The 24,734-nt window shown below is 38.2% G+C and overlaps 1 pseudogene; it reads right to left on the reverse strand.

Annotated features, from left to right (window-relative positions):
- Positions 1 to 23,587, reverse strand: part of LOC149142894 (alpha-bisabolene synthase-like) — a 60,405-nt pseudogene extending 36,818 nt beyond the window's left edge.
- Between the last annotated feature and the right edge of the window lie 1,147 nt (positions 23,588 to 24,734).

Here is a 24,734-nt window from a genome sequence, read left to right on the forward strand (position 1 = left end):
AGGGCTAACTTTACCAAATTGAAAGACTTGATGGCTTCCTCGGTCCACTTCACTACACTATCTTTCTTTAACATGTTTGTGATTTCCCTTAAATGTTTAGCAAGATTTGGCACAAAACGACATAATAAATTCATCTTACCGTTGAATGCTTGGATCTCCTTTTTACTTCGTGGAAAATCAATCTTCTAAATGGCTTCCACTCGAGCTGGATCGATGTGGATGCCCTCCTTGGATATGATATGACCAAGAAGCTTTCCTTCATCCATGGAAAACAAGCTCTTCTTTGGATTGAGAGATATGCCATACTTTCTACACCATTGAAATACAATCTTCAAATGATAAAGGTGCTCTTCATCTGAATTAGAAAAAACTGTCAAATCATCAAGATAAACAACTAAAAATACTTCTTTTTCATTTGCAAATGCGATATCCATAGCTCACTGAAAGGTTTCACCAGCATTCTTCAATCCGAATGGCATCTTGGCATAATGGAAAGTTCCCCATGGAGTGGTGAATGCTGTTTTGTCTCTGTCATCCTCATGGACCAGAATTTGGTTATAACCAGAATACCCATCGAGTAGTGACATGCGGGATGCTCCAACTACTCTTTGAAGTATGTGATCCATCTTGGGCAATGGATAGTTATCTTTCAAAGACACTTTATTCAGATTTCTGAAATCAATACATAATCGAATCTCACCTGTTTTCTTGCGCACAGGCACCAAATTAGAAATCCAATCTGAAAATCTTATGGGAACAATTATACCAGCTTTGTACAATCGATTCACTTCCTTCTCTATTGAGGGCAGCAGCTTTGGATTTATCCTTCTTAGCTTCTGTCGAAAGGGCTTTTGATTTGGCTTGATCGGGATGATGTGCTGAATTATACTCTTATCATATTCCTTCAAATTTGAATAGTCCTATGCAAATACATCAGTAAATGAAGATAATAAACTAATGTACTTTTCCTTTACCTGTGGAGGCAAGGCCTTTGATAACTTCACCATTTTAGGATTTTCTGCTGATCCAATGTTTACATCCTCAACTCCTTTCTCGGTTGGTACCAAGCTCAGTTTCCGGGCTACATCATCTTGATCAAACAACTCCTCTAATGGTATTAGACCTTTAAGAATGACATTGTCCTTGAGCTGCAAAACTTCCATCTGATTTACTTCCATATCCACTTCACCATCATCGTGTTCTCCATCAATAGAAGTGTCTTTGTATTTCCCTTCATTTTGCAGAAATTCTTCGATCTCTTTATCATCTTGAAACACCTGCCAATATCTTTGATTATCAGGAACAGCAGGGCGATGTTTCACATGAATTTCAAACTTATTGTTTGAATTCATCAAAATTTTCAAATTACTTGCAGCTGTTGCAAGAGAATCTGCAATAACATTCTGTACACGAGGGACACATGTCAAAGTGTAATCTGGAAACAATCTCAAAATATCTAATACCGCATTATGGTAAGCCCGCATGTGAGGATGCTTAGCTTGGTATTCACCTTTCACTTGCTTAATAACTAACTCGGAGTCGCCATATACTGAAATTCTTTTTGCATTTAACTTCTTAAGAATTTTCAAACCATCAATTAAAGCTTCATATTCAACCTCATTATTTGAACAATCAAAAGCCAATTTATATGAACAAACCCTTACATTACTTGGCACTTTGTTTGGAAAAATTGCAGGGCTGCGTATCCAAATGCCAATTCCAGCACCTTTCCTACCTACTGTGCCATCAAAATCCATGCTCCACAAACTGGCTTCATCCTCCAAGTGTTGAAATTATGTTTGCTCTTCGTCTTTTGCTTGCTGTCCATCAATTTTTTGCTGCTATCAGAAGGCTGATTGCTCAGCAGTACTATCAAGCTTTTGCCTTTCTTGATCTAGTACACCTCTGAAATTTTCAGTGATCTCTGGAATATCTTCTACTTCAACTACTTGACTATTTACATCATTGAAACTATTATAATATAGAACAAAAGATTCTAAATCAGTATGTACATAATTTATTGGATGATTTAGAGGTTTCTCCTTGCTAGTGATCATGTACTTCATCTTTTTCTGTCGGTATAATTTCCTCAACTGACCAAACACGGGAATAGTAACATAGGAGAAATCAAGCTGCAATGTCCCTTTGCGTTTTGCTCCCCAAGATCTGGAAAGAAGCATGCAAAATCTAGGAGGAATATCTGCCACAACCACATCCATCAAAAAATTCTTCGCCGGAATCTGATCTAAGGTGACAACCAAATATTTAATAAGCCCAATGCACCTGACCCTACCAGAATCAAAGGAATATAGATCATGGTACTTGTGAGTGATATCTAAACCCAATTTTTCCATGATTTCTTTAGGCATGAGATTATGAGATGCTCCTGAATCAAACATGGCATTGTGCAATACATAATCATGCAATCTAAGGCTGATGTAAAATGGAGCTACATCACTATCCTCAGACCGACCTTCTAATGCTAGCCCAAAGATAAGTTCAGGTTGGTCATCCTCCACATTTACCATATTAGATAATGGATCCAAATTCAAAATATTCAACACCTGACATTTATAGCTGCTGTTCTTCATTAATTCAGTCAAAGGAATTGACACTTTTAACTTATCAATTTCATTTTCTAAGCTAAAGGATGATGTTTTCTCTACCTCTTTGACTGGAGCATCCTTCTTTTCAGTCTTCTCCTTTGATACAATTGGCTGACTTGATATTTCATTTGCTGATTGTGTCTTGCTGGTGGTAGGATCAGCTGTCTCCTTTCCTTTCTCTGCGCTATTGGAGAATCGTTCTTTGGCGGTGACACTTCCTTCCTCTTCTGAATTGGGTTGATGGGAACTTCTCTACTCCTGACTGAATATTGCCGCTACCGGGATGTCAAAACATTCATGTATCCACTTTGATATTCATCAGACTCTTCTACAAGAATTGTTTCAAATGCCAAGATGAAATCTTCATCTTTTTGCACAGCTGGGCTTTCTGAATACTCTTCATCTTCGGTGATATAAATGGGTAGATCATCAGGTGTAAAGAAATGATTCTCCTCACCAATTATGTTCTCATCATCATCTGATTCTGGACCATGTACAAAATTCTATTGTAGGGGTGTCTTTACTTGCTGTTGTGCTGCTTGGTCTTGTGCTCTTTGTTCTCGTTGCTTGATTCTGAATTATGGTTGTTGCTGACCACGAAAGTTTGGATTTTTGACTTGTGTTTTAGGCTTATCAGAAATTGTGAGCCTATTAAACATTTTCTCGATCTTGCGAAGCAAATGATCAGAGGAAGAAGCTTCCTCTTTTATGGTCACCTTCTTTTCGGCCTTTGCTCTAGCTCTCTTGGCAAGCAGATTTGCCTCAACGCTGACTGCAATTTTCTGCATGTCCTCCAATGTGGTTGGATCTCTTTCTCTCAATTGATATGCCATGTCAGGATCGAAGCCATCAGGAAATTTAATCAAAGCTAGCCCCATAGGTGGCTTTATATCAGTAGGAATTACATTGTAAATAGTATTGAATCTGACACAATAATCTTGGACACTCTCACCAACATTCCTCTTGATGTTCTCATATTCAGAAAGAATTTGAAGAGGGTTTTTCTTCACCTCCAAGTGATCCAAGAATTGTCTCTGAAGAGCATCCAATATAGTGATACTTGCAGCCGGAAAAACTTTGAACCACTTCCCCACTTCACCTCCAAAAGTTTGCACAAATAGTCTCATAGTCACATTTTCGGATCAATTTCATGAAGGTCAAAGAAATCAATCATCCTATCCACATGTTGCTGAGTTGTGATACTTTGGGGAGTGCCATCAAACAATGGGATTTTGCTTTGGTAGTCAGTGGGCATGGCATCTAAGTTTTGAGGCAACACAAGGGGTGCATATCGGGCAGCCATTGCTCTAGGTGGATTTACAACTGGCCTTGGGGATGTAGGAGGAGTCAAAACAATGATAACAACTGATGACGTAATTGGTGTATGAGGTGTCGAAGGAGGGGAGGAAATATGAGATGTTTGAGGTGTTGATGGAGGAGATGAGACAGTAGGTCTCTAATCTGATATAGTGGGCTGCACGGGAATGGTGGGAATGAAAGGAGGTTCAGTAGGAATTTCTGAACTAGATGCAATAGCGGATGAACCAAGAGTTGTAGATGCGGATTCTAAGAACTCAGGAATGTTTGAAGCCACAATGGAAGTTTGAAGATTCAAGATGTAACTATCAATTGATCTATTTGCCCTTTTAGTTTCAAGATCTTTAACAAACACCGGATTTAGGACAGTAGAACTAATAGCACTTTTTCAGATTTAGTCTCAAACAACGACAGATCAAAACGTTCGTCAAATTCAAGATCTTCAAGATATTCAAAAACAACATGGCATGAACGAGATTTGAACATGGGAATCACATAACTTTCTTGTCGGAGAATTCTTGGGATGAGATTTGGATTTTCATACACAGGAGGAGGATCAGGATCAAGATTGGCCCTGGCGTATCGTCTGAAAGCCAGTGTGTTGAATTATTGACAAAAATCAAACGGACATTATCAACTTATTCAGCCTATCAAATTCTAAACTCATAATCCAAAGTCTAGAATTGCTTAATGACACTGGGGTAATCATTTAGATCAGATGTTCAGTTTATAAATTAGACTGGAGATTGACTGAAGCAGCATTCATATACTTTCGCTAATGCAAAGCAAGAGGGTTTCGAAGGCTACCTGGCTAACTTCAGGCTCCGCCTGTAGTCTACAAAGAAAAACGATGATAATAAACTTTCTTCCCCAGTATGGCCGCCAATATGTTAGGGCCCAAATCTACCTCATGCTGAGAAAGGCAGAATCTTGGGTAACATCAAACCATGCTTAACCTGGTAGCTAGCCCTACCAGGTCGGGAGAGGGCTCTCTCCTTGTCAATCTCAGAAGAATATGATCAATAGAGCTTGATATGACTAATGTGAAGACTAATTTTAGGCTAGGTATATGTTTAGAGGAGTTTGATTGAATTTAATATGGGTTTGCTGGCTCAAATGTGAAAGGCAGATTTGGGTCCGGGGAATGGACACAGTCTTGCAGAGATCTCTATGGGGTGAGGTAGGAAAATGGTTTAGTACTTCAAATTGAGTGAGATGGAGAGCTTTTAGATTGGTGAGGAGTTGGAGAGGGCATGAAAGTCTCAAGGATCCTCTTCAAACAACAGAAAACATGAATAACTAAACAAACCCTAGGTAGAGCACTACAACATCAATGAATTTTACCTTTATCCTTGTTTCATTTAGTTAAGATGAACAGAGAGATATGATGGCATACATAAACACATGTAAACTTGCAATTATAGAAGGAAAAACAATACCAAATCAAGTTGCCACAAGAATCCCACAAAGTGCTGCAAACCCTGGTCTATTCCTTTGCCAAACTGCAGATATGAATGTACAATAATGCTCAAAGCATTGACAAGAGTCCAACCTTTACCAATGACTGAAAAACTACTAGATATATGCAACAAACAACTCATGATAGGCTTTAGGGGTCGAATTCATGAGTTTAGGAGTTGTTTCAACAAGATCTAAACTAAAAACTGAAAAGTAGGCAATGGAACAGCTTGCCTCTAAAACCTAGGAAATTGATTCATTCAGTTGAAAACTACCTTTTCATGATGTATCTACCTCCATGAGTGAAATTTTAGCATATTTACATCAAAATCCATCAAGTCACATCAAATTACATCATGAGTTTGACTATTACAAAGAGAAAAGTCAAACTAAGAAAAAACTAGGTGAAAAATAGAGTTTTTTGGCCAAAATGACAAAATTTCACCCTGTGCACTGCGCTCTTGTCCCTGTGCGCTGCGCTACTTTGCAGTTGATTTTGGAGCCCTTCCCTTGCACCAAATTTGCTCCAAGTGGGCTTGTTGGAAATGTTTTCCTGTCTACTTTCCAGAAAAAGTGAAATTTCTAAATTTAGTGTCCATTTGCCCCTCCAAAAATGAGTTCTCCCAACACTGCTTCCTGTGTGGCCAAAAAGGGGCAGAAAGGGCATTTTTGAGGTGTTTTTGACCCTTTTGGAAGCTCAAAACTTGACAAAATTTCTTGGCCATGTGTGAGAATTCATATTTTTTCTTGAGGAATCCAAAAATTCTGAGTTTTCCTCCAAAGGAGGTCCCTAGCAAAAGTGCGCGCTAGGTGGCGTGGCGCACTAGGTAGAAAAACCTGTTTTTTACTCCAAAAATTCAAAATTTGCAAAAAGTATCCCAAATTTCTTGAAATTTGGGCTGAGTGTCCTGCATCAAGTGCTATGTTGGGCTAAGAAAGCCTCAACCAAGATCTAGAGTTTTTCTTTCTCTTTTCTCTTCCTCAATGCTTTCCTCAACTTGGCCTTCAAAGTCCGAATTCTCGCTTTGCAACTTTTGTTTCTCGCCAAGTAGTTGTAGGCCATGTGCCTCAACATATTTTTCTCTCTGTTGGCCTTCTCTAGCATCTTTTCCAAGTGCATGTTCATCCTCTCAAGCCAAGATTCATGATCAACTTCAATTTCTTGTTAAGTGGTGTCAATTTGGTTTTCCTCCTCTTGGCAGCTTGCCGGTTTTCTCTTATGTTTTGGAGCTCCATGATGGTTTGCTGATCCTCTAACTGTTTGTTCCTCTGCTCCAGATAGTTTATTATCCACTTGGCTCTTTCCAGGTGTTATCACCCCAAGAAACTCTCCTAGGTTATATCTCAGAGATGCTCAGGAACATCACAAACTCAACAAAAATGTTGGAAATAGGTGGATGAATGGAAGGAATGATGCATATTCAAGCCAGATAACCACTTCTACTATGCTTAACCCCAGACATGGGTGAACACCCCCAGACTACAAGGCTTTAGACCACCAATTACTCACAGTTTAAGGAATAGGTGAACATGGAGAATACTGACCACACCAGCAGATGCACAAGACCATGTGATGGCCGGATGCAACCAGTAGAAAGGTCTGTAAATCTATTTCCTAATGCACAGACAGGATGACAACTCTTTGGCATTAAAATAATAGAAACCTGCATACACACTCAATGATACTTACTAGATTCTAACACAGAGGTGGGATGACAGCCCCTCTGATGCTAAACATCAAGAGCACATGAAAAATAAATAACAAGCACAACCTGGAACAAAGAAGAAGTGGAAAGTGAGCAATTAACTGCAAAAGAAGCTTGCATTAGCTGAAAGTGAAGACCAGACACTGCAGGTATCACAGTAGTTACAGTCTCCAGAAGTTGAACTTTACATCAAGACAATATTCATCAACCCTCATTACATCTTGTTTCTGGGTATATATGGAAGTTGATTACAAAAATATCTTCTATCATATGCGTGGAGGGGTCATAATGGACCACCAACCACATTAATTGTCTGATATGGGTCTCTGATATAATTTGCTGCTTCCAATGAGTAAATTTGACATTCTCTGGTACTCTGTTGTCCTTCTTGGGCAGCTGGAGTGAACTATGGATGAAATTCCATGCCTGATAAATGCTTTAACTGCTCGAGGTTGTCCTTTCCTTCTTCGGCCATACTGCTCTTGAATGCAGTAGTTGAAATATTAACTGTGCAGAGTACTTGGTAGCTGATCGCTTCATCCTTCGGGTGAATGATACAGGTTAGAGGCACGAAAACAACATGGAGGATGCATGGGCAGGATGGGAATAAACAATAGTCATTGGATCTTGTAGATGGATGGTGGAGATTGAATTGGAGGGAGCTATCGAGGGGGAAACAGGCAGAGACAAATGTGGGCCATCGGATCGCGGTCAGTAGATTAGACGGTGATCAGGAGCAGGAGCTGCGCGGGACTTAATCTGCAGGGACATCGGTAAGTGGTTTCCCTGCACTGCTTATGGGTATGGGTGGTAAACGTACGCGGAGGAGCGATCCAATACAATTGTGACGCATGGCGGATGTGATAGGAAATAAACCGCCCTCCCTGCGGGTTATCGTGCGTGCGGTTTACGGGAGTAGGAGGCGCGAATGCCGTCCGATCGCGGCGAGGTTGATCAGACGGCGTAGAGCTTATATGCATGTGGTTACAACTGATGTGACGTGAATAGGGCTTTTGAAAGCATTTGGTTGGGTTATCGGGGTTTTATAACGTTTAAACTAAAGAACCCGGGAGCTAACGAAACACGGCTTTTATGCTAAACATTGGTGTAAAACAGGGATAGCGGGAGCTATGGGAATGCAAAAAAATGAAGGAGGAGGAGGAAACAGAGGTAGCGGGGTTATAGAGTTATAAAGAAAGTGAAGGAGGGAAGGAAAACCAGCTGTTGCGACCCCCTTTTTTGATCATCAACAATCCAATCAGGCCTGCATTTGTCCTTAAAATGTTGAAAGTAATAGCAGAGCTAACACCGGGTTGAGAGATAAGTCATGAATGTCATCTTGCTGCTCCTGAATGATCTCCTTGAGCTTTGAGCTCAAATCAGTGTCATCATCCTGAATGAGAATGAAATCTGTCTCTTGACCTCCTGAAGGTCCCTCATCATGCAATGGTTGCTTACCCTTGTCCTGTACCTACTCTATTGTTGAAGGAAATGAGACCCCTTCCACCGCAGGTGGAGATAATACTCGTTTTGCTGCTACAACAATCTCCTGGTGTCCTTTTGGTAAGTGACAAACATTGGCACACTAGTGGTTTGTGTCTCATGCACCTCTTGCTGATGTGAAGGCTCTCCTGCCTCATGAAAAATTGATGGGGGCACTTGAGGACCTGTAAAGACCTCATGTGAAATGAAATCCTCCCATGAAATGTTCAGTGAACTAAGCTGATGCAAAACCACAATTTTGATTAGTGCAAAGTTATAGATGTTGTTATACTGCTGATGAGGAGGCTTCCTTTGCACCAATGTGGTCATCTTCTCAATATTCCGGCAAATGAAATAGGGGAGGTTCATCATCCTCACCCTAGTAAAATGCATCAACAATCTGATATGATAGGTGTATAAGCGAGAAAATCTGCCCTCACAGCTGAAATATTTGATTATGAGTTTCATAAGGGGAGCATATGTGTCCTGTAGGTACCTGAAAGGGAAAACCCTACTGACATGCCTTTGAAAACCAGCCTTGATATAAGGCTCATAATGATCTCTGTCAACTAGCTGCCCCTTATTCCACTGCTCACCTACATTTGGAATATTGGTTGCTTGAGCTATAGTCTCAGGTGTCAAGGTGAATGTCACACCTGCCAAATTGACCTGACCATTGTGAAGATGGAGCACAAACAGTCTGGCAAGCTCATGGTGGTATTTGACTCTTTCCACCATCTCACAAAATTGATAACAAGATTGATGTTGGAAGCATGTCACAGCAAGAGGGCAAGCCAACAGCTCAGTAAGTGAAGTAGGCTCCTCCCGGTTATGTTTTCCACTCTTGTGAGGTCTCCTTGGTGCATGAATTTCTTTGGAGGAGTCACTGACTGTTTCCTCATTTCTGTCATAAGAAGAATCTGACTCCATGTTTTCCAATGCTTGAGTTTTCTTAGATGAGTATGAAGAGATTTTAGAGTGACAATAGGTATTTGCTGCTAAAATATAGGGATTGATGATAAGGACTATGAAGTGACTATGTATGAGGGGTTGGGGATGCTGCTTGTAGGGTTAGGGGAAATGGAAGGGTTTGGGAATGATATTTAGGGTTTAGGGTTGTTAATTAGGGTTTGGGATAAGTGAAGGTAGGGATTAGGGTTATTAGTTTTAGGGATATGGGGAATAGGGAATAAGTAAGTATGAATGAAAAGGGAGGGAGAAAATAGGTGAATGAAATGTAGTGAGGGAGTGAAAATGGTAGGGGTGGGATTTAGTAGCAAAAACAGCAATTTGTAAACCCTAGACAGCTTTTTCAACAAACTGTGCAAGGAACTAGGGTTTAAATTTTTCCCTATTGAATCACTATGAACACTAAAGCAAACTCATACATTGGCCATATGGCAGTGTCAACTTACTTGTGAATTGAAGAATTTGCAATTTGGAAGTTTGGAGGAGGCGTTTGGATGAATTTTGTGGTTTGAAAACTGGTGTGCTGCGCCCACTCATTGGTGCGCCACGCCTCTCTGGTGCGTCGCGCTAGTTAAAAATTTCAACATAGACTGTGCTCTGTGTGTGCCGCGCAGGCCAGGTGCGTCGCGCTTCAAATTTTCACTGTTTTGAATGCAAAATCACTCCTATGCTTCGAAAACATAGCTTGCACTTGCTCTCATTCACTTTTGGACACAAATGAGCTCCCTTGGCATGAAAAAAACTTTATATACCAATGGTTTTAATTTTTCACTTATGAAAACCCACTTTGCTAATGTTTGACTTTCACTTTGCTTTTTAAAACTTTGTTTTGGGCAGTTTGTCTTACTTTTTTCCTTTGATGGACTAAATGCTTTGACATTTTGTTTCTTTTGCAGGAATTGGAGTTGCAGAGGCTTGGCAAGGTGACCAGGGCTGCCTCTTGAAATTATTACATATAGAAAAATGAAATTACATGAGATTTTGTACATAAAACATAAAAAACTTTGTTTTCAATCACTGAGCATGTGATTATTGAAATTTTTGTTGCTGAAACTTTATTTGACCTGCTCATGTGCCTGCTGACCATTATTAAGCGTTTACAAAACCTTATTGACAAAAACCTAGACCTAATGAGACCTAAAACCCTAAAAATGACTTTTGCAGCTTTAAGGACAAAAAATGACTGCAAATGATCTAAATGTAGAAAATGGGCCAGCAAGTAAAGAACATGAGGGAAAATTTATAATATGCCACTACCATGAGATGATCCATGGCCCTAATGGAATGCAAATGATCAGATGAGACACCTAACATGCAATGCAACAAGAGAATTTGATCACTGGTGGACGGATGAAGATACCGACACTAACACAACAGATTCATAAAAACCAAGACCAACTTTGATAGCAGGCGACCTTTGACTACTAAGAATATCATCCAAAATCTTAGTACTATCTTGAAATCATAATAGTTTATCTTTTTCTTCTAATTTACCTTTCAAGATATTTACCTCAACCTGATGTTGTTCTTCCTTTTCTAGATATTGCTTCTTCAAGATTTCTTCAGACTTTCTTCCTTCTTCCACTTGTTGCCTTAGTTTGAGAATCTCATTTTCTTGTTCTTCATTTTGCTCCTGCAGCATTTGATGTACTCTGAAGACACACTCCAACTGAGCTTTTAAGCTGATAACTTCTTCTTTGAGGGCACTCTCCCTTTTGTTAAATAGATCTTGTTGATCTATGATTTTATCTGATGCTTCATTTTCTTGTTCATCTTCAATCTGAGGTGATTCAGAATCTGAATACTTGCTTCCACTTAACGACAGGCTGTCACTATTCCTTTGAGCTGTCTTCTTCTTCTGACGCGCTTTCTTTCCCATTGTTCTATGGATATCCTTCAAGCGATCAAGCTTCTACCAAAGGACCTGCTCTGATACCAATTGTTGGAAATAATACTGAGAGGGGGGGGGGGAATCAGTATTAGCAAATCACTAACTTTTTCATTTCCATAATCAGATTCATATACGCTACTTCAGTTAAGGGAACCCACGTGTACACGCAACTGTGTTTAATGCAACTAGCGTATATCCAGCAAACTTATGATTCAGTTAACCCATTATATGTTGATCTTTAATCAGTGCATCAGAAATTTATTAACCATATAAATAGTAAACATGTGTATTAAAATAGAACAGATCATCACACATAAGAAACACACATGAACACCATGATATAAGGTGGAAACCCAATGCAGGACAAAAACCACCTGCTGCCGTCTTCCTTTAATATAAGAAAAACCTGTTTACAATCTTGTACTGGCGCAGACTCATACCAGTATGCAGGCACCCACCTGTAGAAGGCTACAACCTTCTCTCATTCTCCAGCTACTACTGGAAGGGAGCTACAACCCCCTGGCTCTTGTACTAGCTAATATGTTTACTAGTACGTAGGTGCCGACCTACTGAAGGCTCCAACCTTCACTCGTTTTCCAGCTGCTACTGGAAGGGAGCTCCAACCCCCTGGCTCTTGTATTGGCCGATATGTTTACCAGTACGTAGGCGCCAGCCTATAGAAGCCTACGACTTTCTCTCTTCCTCCAGGGACCACGTTTCATAAATTTTCATACTGGATACTCCTGAAGCACAACACCATAATCTGAAGGCCACGTTTCATCCAATTTTCATACTAGACCCATCAACAACATTGAAGCACAAAATTAATCACCACTGCAATACACCCATCAACTACATCTGCATCATCAATCTATGAATCACCCAACAGTGAAACATTGAAACCCTGTCAACAAAACACAGTCGCTAGAATACACAGTAGACCACATAATTCTACAACAACAACCAGATCCAACTGCAACTTCAAATATCATACTTCATACTATATACGCTACTCTGATGAGCCGAACCAGCGTGTATACGCGCTTTTACCAAAGTGAACCTACGTACAAATATGCAAATATTTACTCATAACTTTGCAGCTATTCCAGACATCAGTCATACCCAGATCATAACATTTATACAATAAAACATGTGTCAATAATTCATATCTAGTCTATCCATGATCAAACCACATAATGATAATACATTCCAAGCCTTATGATCTCGATCCATCATCCATCATCAACCGCATAGGTGCATCCTTGGTTCAGATCAAGCAAAGCATCACAAACCCATAACCAGCATACTAGATCTCACACTTCATCAGATATTCATCACTTGCACACTTGCTCTTTGGCCTAATGATCTTCTTCTCCTTATATAGGTTTAGGCCTCTCTCAATACCATGGTCCAAAACCACGTAGGACCAATACCTTGGACCCAATACCTGGGGTCAATACCTCGGACCAAATACCATGGACCAATACCAAAATACCATGGTCCAAATACCACGGACCAAAACTTAGTTTTCCGACATGTATGTGCCTTTCCTTCTGTGAAAGTGTGTGTGTACGTTATACGCGCCTTTGTATATAGTGAACCTGCGTGTATACGCGACTTGGTATATAGTGAACTTGCGTATACCTTTCTTTCTTCATTCTTGCTGTTTACCTGCTATACTGTGATCTTTCATTTGAGAGAGTTGCCATCAAGGACAACACTTGTGTCATACCTGTATCATAATTCCAACAATCTCCCCCTTTGGACTTGATGGCAACAACCACACCAAGTCACTCTCCCCCTTTGACATCAAGGGCAAAGGGCAGACCAAGATATTCTCTCCCTTGATATACATTCTGTTGTCCATACTCCCCTTGAGTACATGCTGAAATCTCTGATTGAGCTCCCCATTTGTACATGCTAAGATGTATCAATCCATCCATGCTCCCCTTGAGCACATGCCGAGTACCATATATGATCTACACCATAAGCATCTGTCACTAGCATCCAGACCTATAACCATGACCGAACCATATCAGACTTCTTTTTTTGAGTCTGTCTTGCTACTTTTCCTCAAACCAACATATACACGACTGTGCAGCTTCGAACTCGCATATACACGTGAATTGTCTTTATGAAACTTGCGTATGATATTTAGAACACTGAGGTTCCACACCTTCAGCTTCCTCTGAGTTTGTCATGTCTGTATACTCTGCTATGCCACATCTTTCTGTCTGTACTTCCCTTTTCATCCATATCTTTGACTGTGATGATGTTTTCTCCTTTTGGTATGGTGCCCAAAATCTTCTCTTGCATTCCTTTGCTATATGTTCAAGCTTGTTACATGCATAACATCTTATATGTTTCATATTCCTTCTATAGCAGTCAATGGCTTTGTGACCAACATATGGTCTGCATGGGTCCACAAACATCAAAATGCAAAATTTCTAATACATATATTCTTCTCCTATCATAATTAGAGCGGAATCAAAACAACTTTTCTCCATTATTTCTAAGTAGAGGTCCATGAGGAAGGAACTATTGGAAATTGAGAAGGAAATTGCAGTTCTAATGGACCCTTCGGATCAAAATTTCTTTTATGAACATTCTAAGAAGGAATTATTCAACCTTGTGGAAAGTAAGAACAAAATTTTGAAAAATCAGGAAGAAAAATGGAGATTAAAAGGTAGGATGTGATGGATACAAGATGGTGACAAGAACATTTGATTCTTTCACAAGGGGGCCATAAAAAGAAAGAGTAAAAATTCCATATGGTTCATTAGAGAGAGACAATAGGATTCTCTCATCTCAGCATGACATTTAGAAAGAATTTGTCAATTTCTTCAGTTTTCTATACAGGGTGTCAAAGGAAACAAATATAGTCGACCAAATGGACATGGTTAATCTGTTCCCCTGGACGGTCAATGAATAAGATATGGAATTGATCGATAGGTTGATGTCTTTCGAAGAATTACAACAAATTGTGAAAGACAATGCGAAAGATAAAATCCCAAGTTTGGATGGATGGTCGGTGGAATTATTCATATTCTTCTTTAACATCATGGGCTCTAATCTCCTGGAGATGGCAAAGGAGTCTTACATTTTCGGTAATATAACAGGTGCCATCAATTCTACCTTTATCACTCTTATCCCCAAAAATCAATTTCTGCTATTTTTTTTTTTTTTTATATTACAGACCAATTTCTCTATATAACTCTATTTACAAGATTATTTCTAAATTAATTGAAAATAGAGTTAGGAGAATTCTATCATATCAAATTAATCCAAAGCAATTTGGTTTATTTTTAATCAAAGGATTAGGCATGCAGTGGAAATCAAACAAAAAATCATTCACTCCATCAAATTTTGCAAGCTGAATGCATGTTTAATGAAAATAGATCTTATTAAATAATATGATAGTGTTGAATGGGACTTTCCCAGATTGATCCTACACAATTTTTTCTTTTCCCACAAACACATACACTCGATTATGGCACGTGTCACAACAATGAATATGGAAGTGATAATTAATGGTCAACCGATTGGGTTTTCAAGATCTCGAGGGGATTGTTCCAAGGGTGCACATTCTCACCACTCCTTTTCATTTTGGTTATAGATGCACCCAATAGAGGTACAAGACAAGAAAAGGAGATGGGATCAATCAAAGGCTAGAGGGTATCAAAGAAAATTTCAACGACACATTCATTATTGGTTGATGATGTCCTTTGTGCAGGAGAGACCAAAATCTTAGAATGACAACACATACACAACATATAATCCAAATTTAGCAACGCCTCTTGTCTTTTGATTAATAAAGACAAATCAAAACTTATTTCAAAAAGGGAGGAAAAGGAGGAGATACAATAGATTGTGACCCTATTTGGTGTTAGAGTCAGGCCATTGTTGTGCGGTTTCAATTACTAGGGTTTCATATTGAAACATAACAACCATGAGATGGGGGATTGGTAGTGGTTGGTTGAAACATTCATAAAGAAGTTGCCCATTGGGAACACAAATGGCTAACATTGGGCGAAATATTGGTTATGGTCAAGGCAATTCTTTTAGGAATTTCCATTTACTTGATGCATTTGTATAATCTTCCAATGGAAATTATACACACAATAAATGTTATTATCTCTAATTTCCTTTGGAATGGGGTCATCGATAAAAAGAGATATCACTTACCTTGTCTCGATACATTATCCAAGCAGGTGGAAAAAGGTGGATGGGGCATTAGAGATATCAATATTTTCAGCCATACCCTCCTTATCAAGTGTTTTTGGAGGGTTTTCACATGTTATGGGATTTGGCAAGACATCATATGTGAAAAATACTTTAAAAAATTGAATCTGGAAGAATGGTTGTCCTCTGGGGCTCCTGTGAAAGGAAATGCTTCCTACATATCATGCAGCCTCATGAAAGTCAAACTATAGTTTCGTGGAAATATCTACTGGGAGGTGGGTAGAGGTGAGAAGGTTTACATTGGTTTAGATTCTATAAAAGGGTTGACTGGGGGTCATAATATTCATGTTTCCATCATCCAGTGCCTCAAAAACCGTGGTATTTTTACCTTAGCACACATCGAGAGATATTGTAGCTCTATTTTATCTTCATCCATGTGGCCCCGTGCTCAGGAAATCAGAATTCCAGAGGAGTTAGTGGAACTTTGGGAAACATATCATAAGCATCTTGGTTATGCTAGGATTTACCTCTCTCATAAGCCTCATAAGTTGATGTGGGTAGATTGTGTCTCAAATGGCAACATTTTTGTCAAAGATGCTTACTCATTCATTACATCTCTCATTCAAGTTGGGCCTCATGTTGAATGGTTGGCTCATATGTGCAAGTGGGAAGTGCCTTTAAAAATTAAATGTTTTACATGGCTAGTCATCCATAACTTGATACTCACATAGAAAAACCTCATTAAGAGTGGATTACAGGGTTTGGGATGGTGTCCCCTTTGTGGACCAGCTCCTAAGGATGTTAGGCACCTTTTTTTACATTTCCCTTTTTGCAATTGTAATTTGGGAGGAGGTCACAAAAGCCCTAAAGGTAAATCAGGAGGTGGATAGATCATCTTTTGTAGCATGTCTGGTCAACTAGAGCTCTTGTCAGAAAGAAGTTAGGGCGTTTCCACTATACTTTCTCTGGGGTATCTGGGTTTGCAGGAATAAACATATTTTTGAAAACCAACTCCCCGATGTGTAATCCACGAACTTCAAAATTATGGCCTATTTTCAGGAGGCGGGTCCTTGGAGGCCCAAAGCTCATAGACATTGTGTTTTTCTTAAAGAGGCCTCCTTCCCCATTAGATTCTTTGACAGAGCATCCTCTAGGGGTGCATGTGGTTGTGGAGCATAGATTATGATTGATCATTCCAAAGAATTTCAACTATCTTGGTCAGGGTGCTCTAGTTCTAGTTGGAGAGAAGAGGTGGTGGCCCTTTTGGGGTTCTGAAGTTCACGTCTTAGCTTGCCATTGACACTTTTCATTCACTTGATTCTTATTTTTGTTTTCCTCTTGTAGTGCCCCATGGGCGTTTTGAGCAAGTACTGGTTGTTCACTTACACATCCTCTGAAACATAACAATGTTTGTTTTCCTAGTTTTTGTACAGGTTTTCTTTGGTATTTTTTATTTCTAGACAATAAGGTATTAGATAATATAGACTTCATATATATCAGTATCGATGTAACTACTTTTATTCATTTAATATAACTATGTTGTTTTTTTCTTTGGGAAAAGATAAATTAATTAAAGAGACCCTTTGAAATACTAAATTTAATTCTTAACCTTCTCTACTTACAAATTCCAAACTTTCCATTTAAGCAGAGCAAGAACACATGAAAGAGTAGCAAGCAGGAGGTTGAACAATAGAAAGTGCGACCCAGTCCCCCATGAACCATATTTTAACAAGTGTTTCAAAATCCTATTAATTGTTTTGGGAAATTGTGCGCAGGAAGAATCATCAATGACAGGCACCTTGGCTACCCATGCAATGCCATAAGCAGATGGGGTGATCATTAATTTATCTCCTTCACCACTAAGCATCACCTTAATTTCACTAATAAGTGTCTTTGCGCGTTCTCTATAACAAGAATCTTGTTCAATTAATACAGGTAGTGATCATGATCAACATAACATAAATACTTGAACTGATCAGAAGAACTACAAATTTATACCCAATGTCATAAATGAAAGAAATAATATTGTTACTCACAGTATAAGGGGATTGAAGAGATTGCACAAAATCACAATCCCAGACATTAGGATGAGGATTGACCATCCTTCTCATCACGTTGGGGCAGAGTAGAGGAATTTTCCTAAAAAATAAGTTGCGTCAAGTCAAATATCCCATTGCGGCAAGAAAATCGCAACTCGATAGAGGCTTAAATAAAACACATAAATTTAATCACGGCAGAACAAAGTAAAAACAAAATGGTTGTGGTAAAGCTAGTTGTGAAATATTAAAACCAAGTCACAACAAAACATACTTTGGATTATATTTCAAAACATAGGAAAATACATTTGTATGATAAATTGGAGGCTACTGCTCCAAGTAAAACAAAAATATCTTACTGTGATTTACGCTTCACTATGGGTTGCGGAGTAACTCTGTAAAACTCTGTAAGAACTTGTTTTCACATGCCCACCAATATTTTCCCCACGATTTTCTCCTCACTACCTCTCGGACTTACACACTCGTCTCCTCTCTCAATTATGCAAATGACTTTTACATTCATATCTATCAAAACATACAACTTTGACTCATTAATACATGACAGAGAAAATATTTAAAACATGGGATGGGTGATTATACAAAATGAGGGATTTTCTGAACTTGCAGAGGTTGCGGATTGCAAGTAAGAGTTACGGAGTAAATGTTTGAACATAAATTTTACCAACTATGTATTAAGTGCTTTAACTATCTGATGTGTTGCGGAATGGTCAGCTTGTACTTCTGCTCAGGACTTCAATCATTTTTCCTGCATACAAAATCGCAACATGCAAAATTCATCTAAAAAGCACGGTTGTTGTTAGTGTGTTTAACGCGATGGTTGGGATTTATTTTCAAATACTCCCCCTTAATCACAACATCACCATTGACAATCCCCAAATAGTACCTGAGATAAACAAAATTTTCAGGTGCTAATGGCTTTGTGAAAATATCAGAAAAACTGTTTCTATAACATACAATGCTGCAACACAATTTCACCATTGTTAATCAAATCTCTAATAAAATGATATTTAGCATCAATATGCTTGGTCCTCTTGTGAAAAAAAAAATTATTTGACAATGCAATTGCAGAAGTGTTGTCGTAGAAAATAGTTTTCGTTCCCTCTTAGTCGTGGCGAAGATCCCTCAACATCCTTCTCATCCAAACTGCTTGACATGTTGTTGTTGTTGCAACGACATATTCATCTTCTGTTTTTGCAACGACATATTCATCTTCTGTTGTTGACAATGACATTGTTGGCTACTTCTTGGAGGACCATAAAATGGCTCCAGAACCCAAATGAAAAACATATCCTAACGTGCTCTTTCTATCATCGACACTTCCTGTTGAGTCACTATGTGTGTAATAACTAACTTGTAATCATTTGTTGTGGCGTACAAAATACTATATTCCTTTGTCCCATTGACATACCTTAGAATCTTTTTCTCTGCTTGCCAACTCGTCTCCTTGGGTGTCTCCATGAACCTCGACACAAAACTCACTGTATACATTATAGCCAGCCTAATGGCGGTCAAATACATCAAGTTGCCTATCATGCTTTTGTATAATGTCTAATTGACATTGCTGCTGCAATATTCTTTGCTCTACTTAAAACCTGTGACAGTTGGAGTTGGTATGGGATTGTTGTTATGCATATTAAACCTTTCCAAAATGTCTGCTGCATACTTTGCTTGAGAAATAAAAATACCATTTTCTGTTTTCTTCACTTCTATGCCCTAAAAACATCTTAACAACCCCAAGTCAGTCATTTCAAATTCACTTTTCATGACTTCTTTGAAATCAACGATGAGGAAATCATCATTTCCTATAAAAATTAAATCATCTACATATAAGACAACAATAAGAATCTTTCCATCACTCCCTTTGGTGTAGAGAATAGGCTCACTATCACTTTTGTTGAAACCATTGTCCAACAAGTAAGCATATATCCTCATATACCATACACACGGTGCTTTCTTCAACCCATAAAGAGATTTCCTCAACCGATACACTTTGTCTTATTTGCCTTCTACCTCATAATCAGGTGGTTGCGCAACATACACTTCCTCTTTCAACACTCCATTCAAGAACGCTTATTTTACATCCATTTGATACACTTTTCATTTATGTTGCGTGACAATTGCCACAATTGTACGCTCTATCTCCATCCTCGCAACTGGAGCAAACGTCTCCACATAGCCTCTTCCATGTTGCTGCTTGTATCCTTTGCTAACTAGACTCGCTTTATGCATTTCAATCTTCCCCTCAACGTTTCTCTTGGTCTTATAGACCCATTTCACTCCAATGACTTCTTTTCCTTGCAGAAGGTTCACTAACTCCCATGTGCCATTCTTTTCTATTGCTTCTATCTCTTTCTCCATTGTCGCAACCCATTTTTCTTCTTTTCCTGCATCCTCAAAATTGATTGGGTCATCTACATGACAAAATAATGCGAATAATGAATTCAGACCAGTGCTACTATCAACTTCATCTTGCTCATAAATTTCATTTAAATTTGTGAATTTTGGTCTTCTTGTACTTATTGAAGATGGGCTTGAAATATCACTTGGTGTTACGCTTTGCAGCATGCTTGGAGAAGCACTTTCTTGATTGTGTGACATTGTCCTATTATTTGTTGATGGTGTTACTTGCTACCTACTTTGTTGCGCTTGAATAGGAGTAGAGGGAGTCATTGTTGAGGAATTTCTTATTGTTGTCAATTCCTCTTTGTCCTCATGTGGTATACATGCTTTGACATTGACTATCTTCTCTAAACTTCCATCCCATGCTTCCTCTTCTATGAACTACACATCTCTGCTGATTATGACCTTCTTGGTTGATGGATTGTAGAGCTTGTATGCCTTGGATTCATCACTATATCCAACAAATATACATTTCTCCCCCTTGTTGTCCAACTTCTTCCTCAACTCATCCGGGACATGTGCATATGCCACACATCCAATGACTCTCAAGTGAATGACACTATGCTTTATTCTACTCCATGCCTCTTTAGGAACCACATTATTGACACTTTTGGTTGGACACCGATTAATGATATACGTTGCACAAGCAACAGCTTTAGCCCAATAATCATTTGGAAAATGCTTTACCTTCAACATACTCCTTGCCATTTCCATGATGGTCCTATTCTTCCTTTCCGCGACACCATTTTTCTAAGTTGTATACCTTGTTTTAAATTGCTTGTGAATTCCATGCTCCTTGAAAAAATGAAGGAAGTCATTTGAGATGTATTCGTCACCTCTCTCAGTCTTAAGGACTTTGATGTAGTGTCCTCCTTACTTCTCAACAAGAGCCTTGTATTGACGAAAGCGCTCAAAAACTTCACTTTTCTATTTTAGGAAGTAGACCCATGTCTTCCTTGTGTAGTCATCTATGAAAGTCAAAAGATAATGGTTGCCACCAATTGATGGTGATTGCAGTGGTCCACATAAATCTGATTAGACAATCTCCAAAGGTGCCTTTTCCAATACTAACTTTCTTGTTGGAAATGTTTCTCTGTGTTATTTTCCCAAGATACATCCTTCACATAGGTTGTCCAATTCTTCTATGAGTGGAAATCCCTTCACCATGCCTTTCCTATGCAACAAATTCAAACATCCAAAGTTGAGATGACCAAATCTCAAGTGCCATAACCAATTTTCATCTTTGACCTCTGCTTGATAGTTCACTTGTTTGATATTTGCATCTTTTCTTCCATCTTATTGTGAGTTCATTGAGAGTTGTGCTTCTGCACCTTCTTCTTTCAAATCTAATCTTATCTTTAGGGGAAATATTCTATTGCTTGTCATCTGAACCTTTGCAATCAATTGTATGCTTGGAGGCCTATCCAAAATTGTGCACTCATCATTTTTGAAAAATAAATTGTATCCATTTTGCATGAGTTGTCAAATGCTTATGAGGTTATGCTTCAAACCGGGGACAAAGTAAACATTTGAGATGTACTTCTTATCCCCCTTCTTTGTTAGGATATTAACTCTTCCTTTTCCCATGACAGAGACTTTTCTATCAGTCCCTAATGTCACTTCAGATTTCGCACTTTGATCTAGATTGGTAAACATTTTTATGTTCCCTGACATGTGGTTGCTGCACGCTGAATCTAGATACCATACATCACTCTGTTTTTCTTGTGCTACATTACAAGCTAAAAACATGCTATCATGCTTCTGATTTTCCTTTGTGAAATTTACACTTGGTTTGTTACTAATGTCATATTTCTTCTTTCTACATTCATTTGCATAATGACCATACTTCTTACAGTAATGACATTGAACTTGAGATTTATCATACCTCTGACCTTGTGCTTGATTTTGGCTTGGGACTTGACTTGGATTTTGATTGCTACCCCTTGCACTTGAGCTTGAAGGGCTGCTTCTTCCACCTTTGTGTGGGCTTCTTCCTCTTCCTCTAGCATATGATCTTCCTCTGCATGTACCTTGACCAAATGAAACTTGTGTCTTGAAGGCATGCTCCAATGAGGAGCTTTTTGATCTATTCATTCTATGTTCATGAGAAACTAGTGATGAATGAAGCTCATCCACTGAGAACTATGAGAGATCCTTTGTCTCTTCTATGGCCACAACAATGGCATCAAACCTTGTTGACAGAATTCTCAAAACTTTCTCAAATATTCTCCTTTCCTCAAGTGTCTCACCATGAGACTTCGTTGCTGCTGCAACCTTTGGGAAAATACTTTCATGAACTGCTTGAAAAATGTAGAAGAGGAATTTTTCATCCGTCTTCCTATTTTCCTCAACAAATACCTTTCTAGTTGTGTCAAGGCATTGTATGTTGCTGCATCTGCTGGTTCTTGAAAACCATTCTCCAACAAATCCTAAATGTCTTAAGAATAAAATAGGGCTTTCATTATAATAGCCCAATAATAAAAAAAATTCCCATTAAATTGAGGTATTTGAGGATTAGTCAAGATTGTGTTTGTTTTTGGCATTTCTGAATGAAAAAAAAAACTTTCTACCCACTAGTAAATACACTTCAAAACAATTTTTAATTGCTAGTAAAAACTCTTGTTTTTACACTAACAAAGTTTAACCTGCTCTGATACCATGTTAGAAACTTTTACAGGGGGCAGAGGAGAGGACTTTTCCTAAAAATCAGTTGCAGCAAGTCAAATTTCCAATTGTGGAAAGAAAATCGCAACTTGACAGAGGCTTAAATAAAACACAGAAATTTACTCATGGCAGAATAGAGTAAAAAAAATGGTTGTGGTAAAGCTAGTTGTAAAATATTAAAACCAAGTGGCAACAAAACATACTTTGGATTATATTTCAAAACATAAGAAAATACATTTGTATGGTAAATTGGAGGCTTCTGCTCCAAGTAAAACAAAAATATATTACTGTGATTTACGCTTCACCAGGGGTTGCAGAGTAACTCTTTGTAAAACTCTGTAAGAACTTGTTTTCACGCGCCCACCAATATTTTCTCCACAATTTTCTCCTCACTACCTCTTAGACTTACACACTCGACTCCTCTCTCAACTATGCAAATGACTTTTACATTCATATTTATCAAAACATACAACTTTGACTCATTAATACATGACAGAGCAAATATTTAAGACACAGGATGGGCAATTATACAAAATGAGGGATTTTCTAAACTTGCAGAGGTTGCGAACTGCAAGTAAGAGTCGCGCAGTAAATTTTTCAACATACATTTTACCAACTCTGTATTAAGTTCTTTAACTATCTGATGTGTTGTGGAATCAACATCTTGTACTTTTGCTCAAAACTTCAATCCTTCCACCTACAAACAAAATCGCAACCTGAAAAATTCATCTGACAAGTATGGCTGCTGTAAGTGTGTCTAACGTGGTGGTTGGGATTAATTTTCCAATAGTTGTTGCTACTACTTGTTGACAAAGCACAAGGCAGAGTAGAAGAAGCAACAGAAATGCGAGCCATTACAACAAATTCTTATAGAAAATATTAGCTATATGCAAAGGAATGGAATTTGGAAAACAGATTGTGCTTGCATAATTGGCTTCGCTCGTAGACAATTGAGTCACCTACTATTATTACGTAGGTATAGGTATATATAGTGGCCTATGTCGATGGAATTAGGGAATATAATGAGTTGGCTGACTTCCAAATTGTGCATATGCTAAATAAATTATTCCATATCACAGAGATAGAGTCAAATATTTTTCCCCGCACACCAAGCGTGCATCGAAAAGCATGCAAAAAGACTTGGGGTCAATCACCATTAACCATGGCATCTATTTTCAACTCTAATTTCGTGTCTTTTCTCCCTTCCCTGTTTCTACTCCATTTCCAATTCCACCTGATCCCAATTTCTTCCTTCCCTGTTCCAAATGAAAGAAAAAACGAATTTGAATTTGATTCTATACTCGAAAATTCCACCATTTAAAATCCAAATTCAAGAATATATATCTTACAAATATATTAATACATCATTTAAAAAAAAAGTACATGGATTATATTAAAAATTTTAGAGAAAAGTCATACTCATGTTTACTTATTTCTAACATTAATCTTTCTTGTCTAAGATGTTATAGACCCCTCCTATTTAAAATGTAACTTAATGAGAAACAAAATGTATCAAATATAAGTCTTTAAACTCAAAGCTAAAGTCCAATGTAAAGCTTCAAGTCTTGTATATTAGGTTTTACGTGTTGTCAAAATACTAGGAAATATATGTGTGAATCACTAAATAGAATTATGTAAACTTGGAAAATGTAAATGCCATCTACAAACATTAAGACCACTCCTAGAGGGTCTTCTTGCAAATATCTACAAACTCCTAGAGACTCTTCTTGAAAGCCAAGAAGAATGACATCTGGTTTATGATTGAATTATGAATTTAGAGGCTTTTTTTCATGCTCATTTTGTATTATAGTTAAAACAATTTTATGTATTTGTATTATAGCTAAAACATTGTTATGTATAAAGGAAACACTTTTAAAGCTTACAAAACAATTCAAGGAAAGTAATGAAGAATCATAACATGTCAAACGAGAACAATTCAATCATAAAATATCGAAAAGTTAAAACATAGTTTAAGAGTTAAGCGCTTATACAAAATTGTTGA

This window comes from Pinus tabuliformis, chromosome X, assembly GCF_031772625.1.
Source record: "Pinus tabuliformis cultivar Carrire ecotype Pingquan chromosome X, CPIR1, whole genome shotgun sequence".
Classification (NCBI taxonomy): Eukaryota; Viridiplantae; Streptophyta; class Pinopsida; order Pinales; family Pinaceae; genus Pinus; species Pinus tabuliformis.